Source organism: Labeo rohita, chromosome 10 (assembly GCF_022985175.1).
Source record: "Labeo rohita strain BAU-BD-2019 chromosome 10, IGBB_LRoh.1.0, whole genome shotgun sequence".
NCBI classification, from domain to species: domain Eukaryota; kingdom Metazoa; phylum Chordata; class Actinopteri; order Cypriniformes; family Cyprinidae; genus Labeo; species Labeo rohita.
The window spans coordinates 18,869,338-18,891,011 of record NC_066878.1 but is presented as its reverse complement, the minus strand read 5'-3'; the positions used below and the strand labels follow the sequence as shown (position 1 = coordinate 18,891,011).

The following is a 21,674-nucleotide window of genomic DNA, read 5'->3' as shown; positions in this document are numbered from 1 at the left end:
TTTGACTGCACCTATGCCACCTCTGAGCCTCTAAACATATGAAAATATGCCTACAAGACAGTTTTGTATTGTTCTCTGCCACCTCCCTAGTACAAATTAATTTTGTTAATACTGATTTCATTTGATTGGTAACTTATTCTTATTCTTAAAAAGTTTATAAAATATAATTGTTAAAAAATCTGAAATAAAAGATGACGTACTTTTAATGAAGTCAGAAAAATGCCATTACAAACAAAATGCCCCTGTTAAGCACTTTAAAGAGTCAAATATCATCTTGTATTGGCAATTGCGGCGACATACAGAGCTGTTGCACTACCGGTGTCCCAAGTTCGAATCCTGGCTCGAGGACCTTTCCGACCCCGCCCCCTCTCTCTCACCCACTTCACTTCCTGTCTGCTCTCCAATGTCGTATCATAATAAAAGGGTAATAAACAAATGATTTATATAAGAGTTAAGAAAGTTTTGAGATGAGTAATTAACATATGCAGTATGCATACTCCGTACCATGGGCGACATTGGGGGTGGGGGTGGGGGGTTGCAAAGCCACGCTGCAACTGGAGCGGTTTGCCATGCCGCCGGTTGTACGGAGGTACTAGACTGTGCTAAATACCCTCAGACGAAAGCAAAAGCAACTGAAGATCTGGCAAACTATGCAACGAATTGTAAATAAGGCAGTCGCTATGTAAATAAGGGGTTCATTGTGTAGTTTAGAGAGCTTCATTTAATTATAACACAACTTGTGAGATCGTGATAAACTGAGATGAGTGGCGCTTTTACGTGATAATAAAGTGAGCGAGCTTTGCGCACTTTCTAGGCTATAATCTGTTCAGAATTTGTATGAAACGTTCGTTTTATACGGTGCAGTGTTCCGGGATGACAGCTGCATATTTATGATGTATTATATGCTGAAAGTGGCCAGCGGAAGACTGATCATAGTCTGTTTGATCAATTTTGCCTTCTCACACCTTCCCTAAATAAAATATCTATCTATATAAAACAGTTCAAGTATAAAACAATGTTAGTTTAAACATTAAACCTAGACAAATGTGTGCTATTAGGTGCATATCCAATCATTTGTGTGGAGTGTGGAAGCTAAAGCCGCTTTGCAGAACATGAGGCGCCAGCGCGATCACTTGCATTTTTTTTCAGTGGAAACCATTTTAAATATTCTGTCACTTTTGCTGATAAAAGTAAGAATAATAAATCACTCCAAACTGTAAAGGGTCTACTTTTATTTGTGTGCACTCACAATATTAACAAACGTTGCAAACGGTGCTTCTAAAATAAAGAAAACAAACATGATGCGCTTTCCGTGGTCTCAACAGGAGCGCTTCACAAAAATGAACCGAAACTCAGCGAATACATAGCTCACAGACATGATACATACATCTATAGAAAGCTTTAAATTATACCTTAATGAAATAAAGCAAATCGTAAACAAAAACTCTTTCATCATGTAATCTGTAAAGCATTTCTCTCTAAAGAGGAGATGGCGAGTCAGGATCGGCAACTTCATCCTTGCGACACTGACTCAGAAAACACTAGTTTATTAATGAATAATTCAGAAATCTCGCATTCATTGTAATAACTTTTGCCGGTGCTTTGCGGCAACCTTTTAGCCGGAACTGTTCAAGCTCTGAAGGCGCGCTCGCAGCTGCTGCTGACGGAGACACTGCTGCTGACGGACACCCGTCGGTCTCGGCCTGCAATGCAGGGCTCTATCGGGACATATCAACCAGTAGCCTAATCACATTGACAGTAACGGACGGTAAAATTCAGAAATGAATAGTATGCGATTTATGACAAAATAGTCCCACAACTGATCATTCCTTTTTTGCCTAACGTGTTTCACTTTTATTAACAACAAATCAGAACGGATACATTTCAAGTGACAGGGGAAAAAGACATGGAAAATCAGAAAAGCAGTTTAAAAATGAAAGGCTGTCAACTGACTCTTAAAACGGGAAGCATCGCCAGATTCAAGAGTCAAACGTTGGCAACCTCTATAAGTTATTCTTGACTGCACTGCATTGACTGCTTTGGTGCACTGCAATACGGTAGGACATTTAGACTTTTGCTTTTTTTTTCCCCCCCCCGAATTTTTTTTCTTGCCCCCCCTGACTCAAGAGTCAAATGTCGCCCATGCTCCGTACAACAGTATGATCATTAAAGGGGTCATCGGATGCCCATTTTGTTGATATGATTTTTTATATGATCTTATACGAGGGTCTTAATGAAAAGTCTCTAATATACTTTGATTAAAAGTTCTCAATGGTTGCATAAAACAACACCCTTTTTACCTTGCCAAAATCAGCTCTGTAAAAATCATCCCATTCTCAGGGATTGTTCCTTTAAATGCAAATGAGCTCTGTTCGCCCCGCCCCTCTCTTCTCTCTGCTGCTCTGAGAGATTGTTTACTTTAAAAAAAAAACTCACTTCTGCTGTAGGTGAAGCTGGATCACGAACGATTTACGCGAACATAGATGCATGCATGTAGATCGGGAGGCGCATTCCCTTCACAAACAAATGTAATCCACTGCATCTTCAGCGGCTCAGATGTCGAGAGTAAATGACGACCACTATGTTCATTATTACATCCAGCAACACAACACCTCAATCGCTCAGTCAGAGATATTCTTGTCTAACTTACATCCCTGCTCCGGCATCAGAAACATGGAGGTTGGACTGTTACAGCTCATGTCAGTCAACTATCATGTGAGCGGCATCTCAGAACGGCTCGATTTGAAAAAGGGATATTATTTTTACAGATTAATTAAAAACCACTCCATGGATTTTTATCATTATAAGGCAGATTTCTACATACACTGCCAACACACATTAATGTTCAAACAACACGTAAAAGTGAAGTTTGCATCCGATGACCCCTTTAAACAATTATAGGCTGACTTGTAAATGTCATTGATGACAGCTGACCACAAAAAACTAACCAGCATTCTGCTATTGTGGTCAGAATCCTTCCCGACGAACTCCAACACATTTTTTTTTATAAACAATTGTTGCCATGTGCAAATGGTGCTCACGTGTTCATGCGCATCAAGGAAAACTGCACTGCAAAAAGTGTTTTCAAAAACCTGTTTTCACTGAAGCAAAACATTGTTTACATGTGGATGGGAGGCCAAAACAGTGAAAACTCAACGCTTGCAGAAAGAAATCCGTTTGTTGAATGGGATTTTAATTAGTGTGCTGTTAGCACAGCCATTTGTTTAAAAGAAGATGCAAATATGTACTGCCAATCAAAGGTGGCAAAAAAAAAACCCCAAATGGTAAGGAAAATATCTCTATTGTACTTAAGTGAAAATTAAGTTGATTAGACAGTCAAATGCTGATTATTATTATTATAAACAAAACAACTGACAAAAAGTTGGCAATTTTTCTCATATCAGTAAAAATAAAAAAAGATCACTTAACAGTATTTGCAGATGTTGTTCTATGAAATGGGTATCAGCACACATCTGATTACAGAAATGTTATGTATTTGAAGCTAACCTCAAGACATGTGCAAGGCTCACATGGCGCCAACTAAATCTGCACGTTCTCCAAGCCAGATTGGCTTTTACACCTGGTTTACTACAGATCTTTCTGTTTGGATATAAAGCCTTTCCGGGGTCAGTGGGATAAAGCCTTACTGGAGACAAGCCGTGACTAAATCGCTTTGTCAGAGACCTGACTACCGATGCCCCTGCGCAAAGTCAGAAGCTCACAGGTTCCAGGTCAGGGACCGTGAACAAGCCTCTTGGCCTGTGCGCTTTCATTCTGTGTTTGCCTGGTCATAGGGCAGATTTACAGTAACTCAATTTGCGTAAAGCTTGGCGGTTCACATCTGGATTCGCAAAGGAGCTGGGATTGAACTAATTAACTGCAGCATTGCAGGACCGCAAGGTCTCTTGTTGGTCAAACTATCCAACCGCCAGTCAGTTGTGCTCTTGCCCTGCGCGTCTGTGTGGACTGACCTTCATTTGAGCAGCTCACCCACAAAGGAAGAACGTACGCCCACAGACGCACCGCCTGAGGCACTGACAGGTGACCTGCTGGCAACATACCCACTCAAAGAATGATCAACAAATCCATCTGATATCCATCAGACGCTGAACTTCGTATGCCTAACCACACACACAGACCCACCTGCAGCTCTGCTCCCCAAAAAGGGAGAAAGTCCCCAATGGAAGTGCTAATTTCTTCAGCATACTGAAGAGTTAGCGCTGTGGGAGTCATTAGGAGGATCATATGACAATGAGTTTCTAAAGATAGGAATGCGTAAGCATTGTGATATTCATCAGATTTGAAGAGAAAAACATGAAAAGGTTTTCGGTCCAAAGATGGAGCTGAAGCAGACCACTAGAGAAACGGTGGAGCGCACACCTCCTCCCCCAATTGCTGAGACTTTGTCCAGTTGTTTTGCGGAGCTCTAGTTTCTGTTATTCATGTGTTAAATCAGGCTCATTCCACAGCAAACCACAGCAGTTCCATGGGCCCCCCTATTCACATGCTGGAGGCTGCACTCCCTTTCTGAAGAGATTTCCTCATATTAATAAATGGAACAGTATTTCATGCAGGGCAACGAAGGCCCTGTCGCTGGGGATTCCTCAGCGAAGAAACATTCCTGACAAAGTAGCTCAGAACAAGAGCTGGAGCCAAAATCGTGTTCAAGTTTCAAAACAAAAAGTGCTGGCCAAGCAATACAGGCATACATGTGCATGTATTAGAGGTGTATACATGTGCGTTATGTATTGCTCAATCTCTCCTGACAGGAATGTCTTTGCAAATCTTGAACCAGAACAAAGAGACAAAGCTGCAACAGACAAATAGTTTACGCTGTCAAATGTGGTACAGAACAAAATGTATTGCCCTTCGTGCACCTGAGATGAAAAAGCACCATCTGCTACAATGCCATGACCGCCCCCCCGACAAAACAATAACTTCCCGTCGTCATGACTAGTGTTAGTCGGCTCTTATGTAAGCATGTGTTTGAATTACGGTGATGACTGAAGGGAAGTTCAGAGTTCTCATAACTCATCGAGCCTGGCTCCAGAACATTAGGAACATATTAAAAGGAGCTGAACCTGGCCCCCTGGATATCTTCAACAACACTTTACCTAAACATAATCCCAACCGGGAGCCCCAGGCCATATCAGCGGTGATTCATAGACAAAAACTCAAATCTTGATATTACCCAAGCAGACAGTCATCCATATGCTATTTCCCTTTGCTTTACACGTGTTCACACCCTTCTAGCGTGACAGGCTCAAATGCAAATGTTAGGCAAGGCTTGCTGTCTAGACTCACAAGGCTGCAAATCAAATTGGTTAAAAATACCTAATTGTAGCAGTCGCTCATGAGAGAAGTGATTCAATTAGAGTGGATGCTGCAGGCTGAATGGGGTCTGCAAAAAAAAAATAGTCGCCATTGTGGATCAGGAAATCTGGTTCCGGACCAGCCCTAAAATCTTGCTGGGCTAAAACCATGAGCCTACTATGCCAGAGAATGGTCACCAGGTTAATTCACAAGATTTCTCACAGTTTGGCTAGCTAGCTACCACATTAACATTTCCAGTAAGGAGTAGTTCTGAACTCTGATGATCCGAATCAGGTGTGTTAAATGAGAAAGACATTCAAAGTCCTGGGTTCCCAGAACCAGGACTGAAAACTACTGTTTTACATACGAGGACTATCCAGAATGTAGTCTTGCGTAGCCAGAGCTTTAGTTTGACGGCAGAAGATCTGGGAACCTTGGCCACTTTGAATAGCCAAATACTGCCCAAGAGGCCATATGACTGTTAATGTCACCACCATAACAGACCGGTGTGTAAAATTCCTGGATGTATTTTAAATAGTTCATGCTGTGAACCATGAAAACGGAGACTTCTCGAAAATGTTGCAGACCCTGTTTCAGTTTGAAAACTCAGCGGTTGCGTTTCAGTGTAAATGGACCAAAACTGAGACTTTGGCAACTGAGACTTTGGAAAACAGTGGCGTGGCTGCCCTCATTTGCTCTGCGAATCCTTGACGACCGTGTAAACAATAATATCATGTTCGTTAGTTGCGTCTAACTGCAGAGGCTGCGTTCTCAGGAGGTCGCATTTTAAGGCTGCATACGTCATTGGGCCAGTCTGTTTTAAAGGAGAGGTCCGGTGTGATATTGACCTAAAGTGTATTGAATCATGATACCGAGTGTGAACTAACCTTGCATATCTCATCTCGGCTTGTCCACTCCAGTCCGAAATCTGGGGTCAGTTAGCCGATGCTAACAACAGGTTGTCGATGAGAGTAAATGGGGCATCGGGCTAGCCATGTAAATAAATCACTGTTTTACACCATTTACGAGGCACAAAGTAGCTCCACACTTCATTGGTAGACTTCCAAGGGCCCTGGCATTTAAAACGAGACATTGAGAACTCAGAATAACCACCGGTAGTTTATTTACAAGAAGACTTATACAAACAGTACCTGCAAGAAAATGACGGGCCGCCGCCATCTTCAATGTAGTCACGATAAGTTGAGTGTCGAGCAGGAACGAAACTACAACCTGATAACTCAAATGTTTCATCCTCGTCTTCATAAAACTCAGTAGCTTCATCGTCCGACATCCTTGCAATTGCCAACTGTCTGCACTAACTCCAGTCCAAAACAAACGCGAGGACTCACGTGACTTATCAGGTTGTAGTTTCGTTCCTGCTCGACACTCAACTTATCGTGACTACATTGAAGATGGCGGCGGCCCGTCATTTTCTTGCAGGTACTGTTTGTATAAGTCTTCTTGTAAATAAACTACCGGTGGTTATTCTGAGTTCTCAATGTCTCGTTTTAAATGCCAGGGCCCTTGGAAGTCTACCAATGAAGTGTGGAGCTACTTTGTGCCTCGTAAATGGTGTAAAACAGTGATTTATTTACATGGCTAGCCCGATGCCCCATTTACTCTCATCGACAACCTGTTGTTAGCATCGGCTAACTGACCCCAGATTTCGGACTGGAGTGGACAAGCCGAGATGAGATATGCAAGGTTAGTTCACACTCGGTATCATGATTCAATACACTTTAGGTCAATATCACACCGGACCTCTCCTTTAAGAAAAGTAACTGTAAAAATTGTAAAAAGTAATAAAAAAAAAAAAAAAAAACTGTAAAAATGATGGTTACTTTTCTTAAACAAGACTTCCTTGATGACGTTGGCAGCCTACAAATGCATGCCCAGTGTGCATAAATGGTCATGTGACATGCGTTTTCGGTTGTGTAGTGTAGACAGAGATCATTTCTGAAGCGCAATGAAAACGCCAGTGTAGACGAGGATTGTTTTCAATTTATAACACCGCTTTACACCTGAAAACACACTAGTGTAAACAGGGCCTTTTTGTTTCCAGGCGGAACATTAAAGAGCACGACCAAAGACTACAGAATACCCAAGACGTGTCACTCGTATAGTTTTGATTGGGGAAAAATGCAACGCTCATTATGCAAAAATGCAATGCTCATTAGTACTATGCATGCGCACTGGCTGATTTAGCATGAAAAATAATGCTATTGGAGCATAAGGAACAATATTTATGAGCCATTTTTTATTAGATTTCCTTGGTGATTTCAAATATGAAATTTAATCGTAAGCTTGGTGAACAGTTTTGGAGAATTTGATGTTTCCCCATTCAAAGAGACAGGAGCTGTACTTGCCTGCCCGAGAGGCATTTCAAAGATGGCAGACGAGTGAAATGACTTGCCATACAGGGACTTTGGTGTGACATACACGCCTTCTGGAAATTCTTTAGAATTCAACAAATCAGATAACGACTACGAAACTCCTGAAGCGCTTCCAATTTTGTGCATGTGCATCGGACGTTCACCACAATAACAGACCGGTGTGTAAAACTCCAGGGTTTGGCATCACGGCATCTTTGGCTATGTTTACACTAGTGAGTTTTTGTTTTAAAATGCATAACTTTTGCTACAGTTACGCCTGTTGTTTACACTACTTTTCCACCCACTAAAATGGAGATTTTTGAAAACGTTGCAGACCTTGTTGTAGTTTGAAAACTCCGGGGTTGTGTTTCAGTGTAAACAGACCAAAACTGAGACTTTGGAGTGAAAACGATTACGTGGCTACCCACACTCACTCTATGTATCCTTGATGACCACCATGCTTATTAGTTGCATCTAATTTCAGAGGCTAATTTCAGAACTTTACATATTTCACACACTTTTGAAAATTCAGCATTTAGTTGATCCTGATGAGCACTCATTGTCACAGTTGTAAACACAATGGCTTCACTCTTCCAAGAATGGATTTGGCTATGGTCACGCCATGGTCACCCATGAAAATGGAGACTTTTGAAAACGCTGCAGACCACATTTTAGTTTGAAAACTCTGGAGTTGTGTTTCAGTGTAAATTAACCAAAGCGGAGACTATGGCGTGAAAACGATGGCGTGGTTTCCCACATTCGCTGTGTATCCTTGACAATTGTGTAAACAATAACATCATACTCATTAGATTAATTTCGGAGGCTGTGTTCTCCAGAGGTCACATTATTTTGAAGGCTGCATATGTCATCGGGCTAGTCTCATTTAAGAAAGTAAATTGCAACATAGAGAAAAACTAAAAAAAAAAAATTACGATTACTTTTCTTAAATAAGACATCCTTGATGACATTTGCAGCCTACAAATGCATGCTCAGTGTGCAAGAATGGTCATGTGACATGCGTTTTCGCTTATGCAGCATAGATGGAGATCGTTTCTGAAACGCAGTGAAAAGGCCAGTGTAGACGAGGATCGTTTTTTATTTTAAAACGAAAATGCACTAGTGTAAACAGGGACTTTGTTTCCAGGGAGAACATTAAAGAATGCGACACACACGACTCCTGGAAATTCTGTAGAATTCAACCAATTAGCTGACGACTTCAAAACTCCTGAAGCATTTCCAATATTGCATGCCATATGCATCAACCGTTCAGCTAACGGTCCGTGGGTGTGATGTCTTAGGCTGTCCGGAACTATCCAGCCATGTAGTATGAAAAATAGAGACATTTATCAATGCCTCAGTCCCGTTCAAAGGTGATTTTAGCTTTGGGAAAAGCCAGAACTCTAAGTGCACCAAATTTTGAATGTAAGGGTGGCTGAGCCACCTGGGTGGAAAAACTCAGCATGAGATGTGATGCATGGGCGGGCGTATTGTCGTGATGAGGCCCATAGCTGCGTCCATTTTCGTCATAATGCATCTCTCGTACCTCGTATTTTACATATTAAATGGCTGCATACTTTCCAGCCCTCGTAGTTTGAAGAGAAATCAAAGAACTTGCAAAGACGACTAATGAGGGGATACGCCAAGAAATGCTAAACGCCAACTCCGGATTATAAACCTTAACTCAGATATTAGCATTTGGTGCTCAAGTCATTGGAAATGCAGACCGGGCCAGGTACAGTGGTATGGTTTGACCGTGGCACACTGGGTTCTGCTAAAAAGATGGTTTGCGTTGTTTACACACATGGTGGAGTTTTAATTGGTGTCAATGCTTCTGATCTACTGCAGCAGTGCCTTGCTTGTACAGTCTGTTCTACACAGACGGTTGGTGTCATCTGCCAGACCATACGTAACACGTCCACTCAAAGTGCAGTGAAAAGAACACTAATTGCCATCATGAAACTATAAGATGTACCAGCACATGATGTTTCCCTGTGTAATACTTTGTAAACCACAATAAATGATTTACCGCGATCTTGATGACAGCTTGTTCTTTGGTCTGTGTGTTGCAATCTCGATACAGCGCATTGTCCAAAAACTACACAATTGGACTGCAAGAATCTGCACCGTCCATCCAGGACCCATGACCATATGGTCCTCAAGCAGACAGCTGCTGGTTGTTCAGACACTGGGCACTGCCACCAGATAGAAGTGCTCCATGTGGCAGCACCAATGACCTCTCTCAGCAGAATGCCCTGAGTCAGGCTGCAAGCCGAGCTACACAATAACGTCTGGCCAGCATGTTTCTTCCCGAAGCCAGACAGAATACAGACAGTCCTACCACAGTTCAGCCTCCTTCAGGCACACAAGATGGCCTTTGTCTTCACGTCTCAAACACATCTTTCAGGACGAGGAAAAATTCCTCCCCCAAAAAAAACATTCAATTGATGGCGCCTGATGGCAATGAGGACTTCTCTAAGATTTTCCTCGCCCAGTGTATTTCGGAGATTCACAACAAACCACTCAGGACCACTTACATAAAGTGCCTTCAGGTATGTTGCACATCTTAATGCTCAATGTTGGTCAACACGCTGAGATTCAATTCCGTTGTATAGCTAAATGAATTTGGCGTGAAAGCAATGTCTAGGAATGAGAGTACCCGTTATCCAGAGGGTCAGTGAGGACATTAGATGAGCAGATACGCCAAACACCAAATGTGTTTGCTTTCCAGCTCTCTCTGTAAGGAAAGCGATGGAAAATGGTACCTGCATGCATTAGTTGGAGAGGACTCATAGACATCTGCCATCTGAAACAGGTCCAGTTCTGGAGCTTGGGGGTCTGTGTGCGTCTCCCACTCATGTTGGTTCTGTGCGCATCCATCTCTATCAGTCATAACTTTATTAGAGCCAGATGTTACGGGTGCCCTGTCTACTTCCAGAGCCGTGGTAATTTTATTATTACTCTAAATCACAACCCAGTGAGATCAGCCACGGGAGAAGGGGAGGGGGTTTGGGTCATGCAGGGGAAAACCGGGCGGTTCTTTTAAAGGTAAGACATTGACCCCTTCCATTACCGCATGGGGGGAAGCTGCTTCCAAAGAGCAGATGGGGAAACGGGGGCAGTAAATTACACCGGTGACTGTGACTCTGCTGGGTAGAGTTTCAACTGCCAAGCCCTTACATTTGAGGACCATAGAGCTCCAGGGGTACCATATATGAAAGATACAAGAGTCTCTCTTGAGCATGAGGAAGGGATTTAAAAAGTACACACACACCTGTAATAGTCGACACTAGAGTGTCAGTTTGAAACCAAGTCAACATTTCCTTAGATTTGTAAGCATCTGTGCTTTTTCTAAATCAGTTTTTCTGGTGGTCAAAGCCAAAAGTCAAGTCAAATTAGACAGATGCCAATATGATCAAGTTATGCAATCTCCAAAACAATGAGCAAACTATGCAAGAAACCAAACAATATTAAAGGGATAGAGTTCAGCCAAAAATGAAAATTCTGTCTTTAATTACTCACCCGTTGTCGTTACAAACCTGTAAGATCTTTGTTCATCTTTGGAACACAAATTAAGATTTAAATTATTTTTTATGAAATCCATGAGCTTTCTGACTCCACATAGACAGCAACGCAACTACCACGTTCAAGGCCCAAAAAAGTAGTAAAGACAACCCTAAAATAGGCCATGTGCATACACCGCTGTTGTGCTACAGCCGTCCCGAGTTCGAATCCCTGCTCGAAGACCTTTCCCAATCCCACCCCCTGTCTCTCTCCGACTTCACTTCATGTCAGTTCTGATCTGTCCTATCCTAATAAATGCAAAAATGGCAAAAAAAAATCTTAAAAAAATAAAAAATAGTCCATGTGTCGTGAACATGTCGAAAACTGACAAGAGAAGAAATTGTTGAATAAGGTTGTTATTTTTGTTTTCTTTGCACACAAAAGTACTTTTGTAGCTTCAAAACATTACAGTTGAACCACTGATGTCACATGGATTATTTTAACAATGTCCTTACTACCTTTCTAGGCCTTGAAAGTGGTAGTTGTGTTGCTGTCTATGCAAGGTCAGAAAGCTCTCAGATTTCGTCAAAAATATCTTATGGGATTTGAACAAGATGAGGGTGAGTAATTATTGACAGAATTTCATTTTTGGCTGAACTATCCCTTTAAATATATGCTACCTTGCAACAAGAAATAAATATTCATAGTTACTTTAGAATATAAAGCTTAAAAAGTTGGCTTCAAATAGAAACCCTATTTTTGATTCATGCATGTTTCTTTTTTAACCTTGAAACTAAATCACTTCTGTTACATTGCAACTTTAACATTTTTGCTCACGAATATTAATTACATGACATGGCATCTATCTCACAGTCTTATCTGATTTGGCAAATGTAAATAAGCAGTCGCTAGTCACTTACTGCTCAGTCAACTATCAACACAAAAAAACTTAGGCTTGAAGTCTTAGTTTTACACAGTTGGCTACTATTTTCTTCACACCGTGGCCAAGGAAAACAGAATATAATGATTATCTTCCAAAAAGTGGAGTGGAGGAAGTCTGTTCATGCTCAAGGCATAAAGACAAGCTTGTTGAGTTTTACTTGGTAACATTAATAAATTATCATTAATAAATATGTCACCCTGGACCACAAAACCAGTCTTAAGTAGCACAGGTATATTTGTAGCAATAGCCAACAATACAATGTGTGGGTGAAAATGATTGATTCTTCTTTTATGCCAAAAATCATTAGGATATTAAGTTAATGTTTCATGAAAATATTTTCTAAATTTCCCACCATAAATATATCAAAGCTAAATTTTTTATTAGTAATATTCATTGCTAAGAACTTAATTTGGACAACTTTAAAGGCGATTTTCTCAATTATTTTCAGAATTTCAAATAGTTGTATCTCAGCCAAATATTGTCCTATCCTAACAAACCATACATCAAATGGAATCTCAATTTCAAAAATTGACCCTTATGACTGGTTTAATTTGTGTTTACTTTTGTAAAATTATTTTAGTACTGTGCTGGATTGCCACTTCATGTCCAGTGTCAACCTGTGTCCTGAAGCAAAGCCAGTCAAGAGCCACTGCTCTAAATCATAGAGTTCATTAGGCTACAGAGTATCTTTGCATAATCAAAATGAGAAAGAAGATAGAGAGGAGGAAGGTGCCAAAATGGACAGCACCAATCTTTCCCACAGCAAGTAACATGAGAGACTGAGGAAGGGGTGCAAAGCCAGACAGACACCCAGACAGTGGCGTGAGTGTGTGTGTGCGTGTGGTATGAGGGAGAATGGTGTTTCTCCTGCTGATCAGACACTGGCCTTGGCACCCAGAGCTGAAAACCATGCCAATGTCGGCTGAGCAAATTCCGAGCCCCCGAGGAAAACAACAAACGGGTCTGTTGTTCGGACCCAGATTGCTGTGTGACCACGACGGACACAGATTCCAGGTCTGTCCTGACTGAACTGAGCCGGTCTCTCACATCGCTTCTTGGATCTAGCCTTGTGTTAACGTGCTAACTGAATGTTACTAACCGCCTAACTGGCTTTTCTCTTCTAGATCTTCATCAATTTTATGTTGTCACAACTTTCCTTCGTCCATTTGGCTTTGGACTGTCAACAGCGCACTGATTTGATGACAGATTTCCAGATCTGCAAGAAAAGAAACTCCTCGTTCCCTTTCAAATCTCATTCATCAAAATATGCTTTGTATAGCTACATTTGTCCCTTTCAGCAACCTTAATTGCAGCCTCTGGTCAACTTGGCACACAAGGAGGAGAGAATTAAACATGATTTTTCATGTGGTTGTTGAGACAGTCATGCATTGGTTTATTCAATTTCGGTACAATAGGTCCCTACTGCCACATTTTTAATCACTTGTATTACTCTCAACCTCAAACATCTCAACAGGTCCTAAATTTACATTTTCGTCTCATCTTCATAAGGCACTGAGGAAAACATAGTCATAAATCTAGCAGTCAACACAAATGGGTTTTCTTTAAATTCCCATTTTTCCAGACATACAAATCACGCTGTTCTCCTGCGTCATATATCGTATGCAGGACAAACATTTTACGCTTGACCAACTCTGATCCAAAGACAGAGAAATTGAGTCTCCAGCTGAATGCTTGTAACCATGTAGTCAAAAATATTTTCAATCGGACTAGTCATTGAGCTGTCTGAATGACTAGTCAACTAGTATTATCTAGTGCAATTTGGCTAAAACCTATTGGTAACACTTTAGAAGAGGAAACACTTATTCACTATAGAGGGTATGCATTGACGTGACTTTCCCACCGGGACACGCCCCCTCAGCCGGACTGAGTGGCAAAAGACCCTTCAGCGTGAATGGATTTAATAGGAAAGATGCGAAAACGTGAGTAAAGGAAACGATAATCAGTTTAAACTAAAGGTTGCTGAACTTGATATAATGTTCCTAATAACTTAACAAATATCCAGTGGTCAATGGATATTGATGCAGCCAGGAATCGTGTTTTCTAACACTTATGTGTCGGATTTTGACGTCAGGGAAAATAAATAAAGCAAATTTGCCTGTGAACTCATTTTGTAAATACAAAATAAGTTGGTCTAAACTCCGGTGATTACTTATATCAGTGTTATATATTGCCATATCGTCTAGCTGAAAAACGTATATAGTTTTTGTCAGTGTTTATTTAAAAACATCCAGTTATGCAGAATTTAAGATTGTAAATATTTAGTTGATGAGCTGTCAATACGATATACTATAATACAATATATAGGATATGATTTTACTGAGCAATTCAACATATAAACATGAAATGATAACTGCAAATCTGTGTTTCCCTGCCTGGAAACCATTTGTTTCTTTGAATTGCAGCGATTAATCTGCACCTCTTTCCAGTAGCATTGTCAAAACTATTTGTACAGCCAATCGCAAAGCTTGTTCTGGATTTAAAGGTGTTTTGTGTGTCCTGCTGCAGCATTCACCTTAAAACCAATGCTGCCACTCAGTGTTTTTACCACTCAGTGGGCGGAGCCGCAGCCACTCCAGCTGACGTGACAAATCACTCCCCGAGACGAGTCGTTCTTCCCGAGTCACATCGTTCAAGAATGACCCATCACTAACTCATAGCATCGTGGACGCGCATCGCAGAGCCTGTGCTACATGAGCTTTTGTGCTTAAAAAGTATACAAATTTTTATTTTCAGAAAAAAATGACGATCATTTCGCTAGATAAGACCCTTCTTCCCCAGCTGGGATCATTTACAGCCCTTTGAAGCTGCATTTAAACTACATTTTGGAAGTTCAAAATCAGGGCACCAATGAAGTCCATTATATGGAGAAAAATCCTGAAATGCTCGAAATCCTCAAAAACCATAATTTCTTCACAACTGAAGACAGAAAGACATGAACATCTTGGATGACAAGGGGGTGAGTAAATTATCTGTGAACTGTTGTTCTGGAAGTGGACTTCTCCTTTAAGAGATGGCAAAATAAAGTGTTACCAAATTATTAAAGCTAAACATTTAAAAACCAGATCAATTTCAGTAATCATCTATGTGGTTGTAGGGTGACTAGTTAGTGTAATCTGTGCTGCTGTTATACTAATGCTTCATAAGAGCAAATCACTGCACATAGGCTGAAAGTGTGTCCTTCATTTGGATCTCAAAACAGTAACCTACTGTAAATCAAAGTATTTATGTGCAAATGTCAACAAACTATAGTAAAAGCAAGTGAGGCTTGAAATCCCAATGAAGAATAAGTCAAAGCTGTCTTATGTGCTGTCACCAGTCTGTAGCCTCTTCACGTAGAGTCAGAGGACTCTGAAAAATGGTTGGGATTAATACATGGGATCCAGAAGAAGAAAATCATATGATGTAACCAGTCATAGGGAAACCTGCAGAAATCAGTCACACTAGATCTTTCTAAGCTGGGGTTCGGGGACTCCCAGGGGGTTGCAATGGGGTGCTAGGAGGTCTGTGGAAAATTTGAGATGAAACAATGTTTCTCAAAGGGGTCATGAACTGCCTTTTTTATTATTTTGGCCTGTTCTCTGAGGTCCACTTTTAATGTTATCAAGATTTTTACATCAAAATACATCATCATTTAAAAGTAATAGGTTCTGTCTTCTGTCCTGTTTTTAACCCCCCCTCATCGAAAATCTGTTCAAATATGCGTGGCGGATTGTAAACAATCACTGCTATGATTGGCTAACAGTTGTGTATGTTTGACAACCTACACTACCAGTCAAGTTTAACTTGATCACTACCAGTTTAAATTGATCAAAAGTGATGATAAAGACATTTATAATGTCACAAAAGATTTCCATTTCAGAAAAATGCTGTCCTTCTGAAATGTTTATTCATCACAGAAACCTGAAAAAAAATTCTACTCAGCTGTTTTTAATATAATAACAATAATAATAAATGTTTTTTGAGCAGCAAATCAGAATATTAGAATGATTTCTGAAGGATCATGTGACTGTAGTAATGATGCTAAAAATGCAGCTAAAAAATCAGCTTTGAAATCACCGGAATAAATTACACATTTAAATATATTCAAATAGAAAGCAGATATTTTAAATAGAAAAATATTTCAAAATTGTACTGTTTTTGCTGTACTTTGGATCAAATAAACGCAGGTTTGGTGAGCAGAAGAGACTTCTTTAAAAACATAAAAAATCGTATTCTTCACAGATCACTGCTGTGATTTAGGTTAAAAACGTATAAATACTCAGTACATATCAAAATACCTGCAATAACAGACAAAGCAATAGCAACCATGTAATAAAAGCAGTTACTCACACTTGTGTGGTGCAACATTACTGTCGGATCCAATATAGTCGGCACAGCATCGTCTTTTAAATTCAATCTTTCTGAAAACGCCTTGTTTGTAAATGAATCCACGGTTAAATGAAGTGAACAAAGGACCAAGTTCTCACTGACGTGATCTGGATCTTCATTTAAAAAAAAAAAAAGTTTCTTAACGTTGTAATCAAAGGCAATGCAAAGACTGTTTTTACTGCTCGGTTTCTGTGTAGACCTGCATTCGCCTCTCTCGTTATTTACAACACATTCAAACTCCTAACTCGTCACATATTGACGCTTGGTCAGGACCCTTTGGTGTCGCTTTTTTGACGCTCAAGGTACCCCTTTAGTGTCACTTTTGGACATGCAGGGTCCTCCACTGATTTCAGTTGTTTGCCTTAATTTAATGGTTTGCATAGATTGGTAAAAATATTAATAATTTTAGATAAATTTATACTTTCATGTTACACACATAACAGGCAAATATAAGTACAGTCACAGGTATTTATCGCAGAAACTGACCATAAACAAGCAGTATAAAAGCATTACAAACAAGTCCTGCTGCATTCTGTGTCTTCTGAAGCCATACGATATCTTTATGCGAACAAGAAAATAAATCATAAGGTATAATCGCTGAAAAAGATCCTGCTCTGTTAACATGCTCACATCTCATTCAAAAGATACTCCCGAACATTAGCATGATGCAATCGGGACACATGAGACACACAGGAGCCAATGGCATTTCACAACCAAGGCTGACGTAACGCTTCTTCTGGCTGTATTTTTTGATTTGTGCACATACAGCTTTATGGCGGACAGAGATCGCATCTATTCCTCTCTCAAATCAATCGTTTAGCCTCGGAAGACTTGGAAATATTAACTCTTTTTGAATAAATTATGACTGTAGCTTTATCTGCCTGTTACATTGACAAATGGTAGGTTTAGAGGCGGGGTTGAGTTACGTGCTTGTAAATGTGTAAATAATGTAATGTAAATAAAACTGTTGTGACGGTTTACATTGAAAAAAAAAAAAAAAAAAAAAAAAAAAAAAAAATCACACCCCAACACCAACATATACGCAATAATGGCAATATTATTACCTAATAAATAATGTAATCATGACGATAATTCGCATTATGACGCCAAGGGTTTCTTATTTAAAGCAATGGAGGACCCTGCACATCGAAAAACTACGCTAAAGGGGTACGCTGTGTGTCAAAAATTGATGCCACAGGGTCCAAAGTGTCAATATGTGATGAGTTGAGAGTGAGAATGTGTTATTTACACTACATGCATGACTTGGTGGGCGGGGCTAAACAGGAAGCGATGTAGAAGCAGGCGTTGATCTTCTTCTGCGGAGGCGGTGCTTAGCCTTACTATTACATCATAGAGTGGCACATTCCTCAACCTGACAGACTGGCTTCAATAGAAGCTGTTTTTAGACTAAAACGTTTTGAGTTCTGAACCTTAAAAAATGTTTTTATAGTTTCAATGACCTCTTATATGTCAAACGATCTCTCAGTTCATGACTTTTTTAACAGAGAAATAAAACAAATCGCATATAGTTGGCAAAAAAAGAACATTTTCTCTTTAGTACAAAAAGAAAATGTAATCAATCATTCTGCAATTCTGCTATTTTTTACAGTATAAATGAGCCTGCATACATGAAAATACACAGCTGGCTGCATATTTTGGGAAGGGGGTTCCTCGCGAGGGGATCATCATATTTGGAGTTCCCTGGCAATAAAATATTTGAAAACTCTTGACATAGGTGGATTACTTAGTAACCTTAGAAGTACAGAAATGTTTACGGGAATCAAACGCATTATGAAACGGTCATCCAGGGCAAGACAGATGATCCATCACAGTTCACACCCTGAAATATAAAACAAAACAGGTTGATGCTGGCGCACAGGCCACTTCCATGCAAACCACATTGCGATGCGGACCTTCATTTGATACGTTTAGCAATTTATATCTGGCAAAAATGAAAAACGATCTGAAACATCTCCACAGACTTGTGTGTGCAGATGAAGTAGTATAGAGGGAGGATTGTGTTTCAAGATTATGTTTAACAGCAAGGCTGTTGGCCGAGGACTTGTGGACTTGTTCAACAAATGCAGCGGTGTGGCTAATAAACAGCCAAATAAATAAATTAGTTTTTTGTTTATGAATATAAAGCCTCCTCAAAAACACATGTAAACAGCAGCGAAGCTGAAACTCAGACTGATGTAATTTGTCACCCGAAAACAGTTTTTCATAATGCTGGCGGCAACTTCATCCCTTATAATGACCAAAAAATATGTAAGCAGTTGCCTTTCTGTTTTCTGCACTGTGGATCTTTTCTTCTTTTTAAAAAATGCCCATAGGAGGTCCAGGAGATCTGATCCAGTTTGAAATCGATTGAGAGCAATTTAATGGAAAACAAGCTGGTCAGGTCCGATCTTGTGTAACCCAAGTTGTATCTCCAACAAGGAGAGCGAGCGTCGCTGCCAACTGAAAAGCCCCGTTTTGACACACATCAGTGAACTGGGATGTGTTATTCTCCAAAGGCAGATATTTACTGCTCACCCAGGACCACTTCTCAGCCAGTTAATTAGCGCTCTGTGCATTGGGTGATACCCTGCAGCCCGTGGACCGATTTCTCCACTCGGAGCAGATGTGCGCGCTCACACACGCAGACACACAAACCAACACGCATGGTATCAGCCAAATAACACACACAGACACCAAATCACTCAGGAAAAGACGCACAGGCTGAGTAACTCAATCCTCCAAACATAAAAGTGACAAGGGGACCATTAAAATAGAAATGTGACGGCAGAGACATGCCACGCATTCCAACTGTTCGCCATTACTAACAGCGGCCAGCAATTCATCTTAATTTCGATGCCACTCGCTTTTGAAACCATGTTTGAAAGAATCTCAAATAGAGTAATCGGTAAAATGAATACACTCTTATGAGATGGGACAACAGCTGTAGTGTTTCCCCACACCACCAGTATTTTGGGCTCCCAACAATACAAAGACTTATTGTCAGGAAAGCCTGAGAAAGTGGGTAAGCTGGGTGCTGCAGATCTGTGGGAGAATGTCTTGCGGCCTGTCAGTGTTTGCAAACAACAATCGAATCCTCCGAAACAGACGGAGCGTTGCCTAATGTTGCTATAATTTTTAATGGGTCAGTTCACCCCAAAATGAAAACTCAGGCATCATTTATTCACCCATTAGAATACTTTGCATCCCCTGAACACAGATGAAGATTTTTCGAATCAAATCGGAGAGATTTCTGTACTTTGAATGAAAGTCTTCTGCAAGAACCAATGAGGTTTGCTCTTGTGCGTCAAGCAAGTATGGTTGACCTTCTGTTTATGGAGGCTGATCGATGATTATATGTGAATAAAAGCCTAAATTAAATCTGTTCATTCTATAAATCTCTTTGGAAGTCTCAGATTAAACTGCTCAATTCATTTTTTGACCTTCTTACGAACGTTTTAAGGGTTTTGAGTGAACAGACTTTCAGGTTTCATCTCTCAGGTTTCATTAAAAATATCTATATTTGTGTTCCAAAGATGAACAAATTTCAAATGGGTTTGGAAAGGCATGAAGGTGAATAAATGATGACAGACTTTTCATTTTGGGGTGAACTACTGTAACTCTTTAACATTTACAATAAATATCAAAAGTGGTATGAAGTTTGAAGGTCTAAAGATGTGGTCAGCGAAGGTCTAAAGATGTGGTTGCATTTACCATTTCTTAATTAAATTCTGTGGGTGGAATCCAGTCATTTTAATAGGAAAGCGAGATCAGGAATTTCATGTGAGGGTGAAAAGTTCCTCATGCAGATTACACAAATTAACCACACAAATTTGCTTTATTGACTATAACAATGAACCAATTTGTGCCTATTAAAGCATGACAAAATGTAGCTAAAGTGACCAAAACCTAAGTTATAAAAACAAATTTTTTTTTGCCAGATTTGGTCCCACTTTTCAGTTTTTATAGAGGTGTCTCTTTTCTGTTTAGAACATACATGATTTGAGCTAAAGAAACACAATTTATGATACTATTGCTGTCGGATTGTTGTTTTAATGTAACACTGTTGAACAGCTTAATGCACAATATGTAAGTTTTTTTTATTGAAATATCCAAAAACCACTAGAACAGTGTTATATATTTTGCTTACTTGTGTACTTACATTATCCCAAATGTTTCCAAGAATGTTTAAATCCAGAGAAATAAGCAATTTTAACTAGTGTAACAGACCATGTCATTGCGTCACATGCCAATGACATCATACACCCTTGATTTTCTGGTTTTATTTTGTAGAAAACATGGAAACCCGCCGTTTTACCTCACATATGCATGACCGGAAGGAATGGAAGCGATTGACTTTCAAGCTGCGTATCACGCTCGTCCTTCATTAGCAATAGCTTCAGTGTCCTCGTTTCACTTCCACGACTTTCAGCCCCACCCTGCTTCATACTACAGTGACCTTAAGTCTTTAATACATTAGCCCATCCATTGACACAATATCTTGCTGAGTCCCGACGGATTGCATCTAAGCATATAGGAGATAAGACAGTCTGGGACATCTTGCTTTAAAGGGATAGTTCAACCAAAAATTAAAATTACTCCATTTACTCACCCTGAGGCTATCCTAGGTGTATATGACTTTCTTCTTTCAGACAAAGTTATATAAAAATATCCTGGCTCTTCCAAGTTTTATAATGGCAGTGAATAGCTGTTGAAATTTTGAAGTCCAATAAAGTGCATCCATCTATAATAAAATTGCTCTACAAGGCTGCAGGGGGGTTAATAAAAGCCTTTTGAAGTGAATCGATGCATTTGCGTATGATAATATCCATATATATATATGTATAGATTACGGTTTATAAAGTTTTAAATATGGATATTTTTCTTACACACCTTTATTAACCCCCTGCAGCTTTGTGGATTACTTTTTATGATAGATGGATTCACTTTATTGGACTTCAAAATCTCAACACCCATTTACTGCCATTTTAAAGCTTGGAGAAGCCAGGACATTTTTTAATATAACTCCGATTGTATTTGTCTGAAAGAAGAAAGTCATATACACTTGCTTGAGGGTGAGTAAATCATTGAGTAATTTTCATTTTTGGGTGAACTATCCCTTTAAATGGGACTTTGGTATTAAATTCTGACATCATGTA

The 21,674-nt window shown here is 39.9% G+C and overlaps 1 protein-coding gene across 3 annotated transcripts in view; it reads right to left on the bottom strand.

The window, feature by feature from the left end:
• arl15b (ADP-ribosylation factor-like 15b) overlaps positions 1 to 21,674 on the bottom strand; it is a 73,162-nt gene that overhangs the window by 10,293 nt on the left and 41,195 nt on the right. The gene's annotated exons all lie outside the window — the stretch shown is intronic.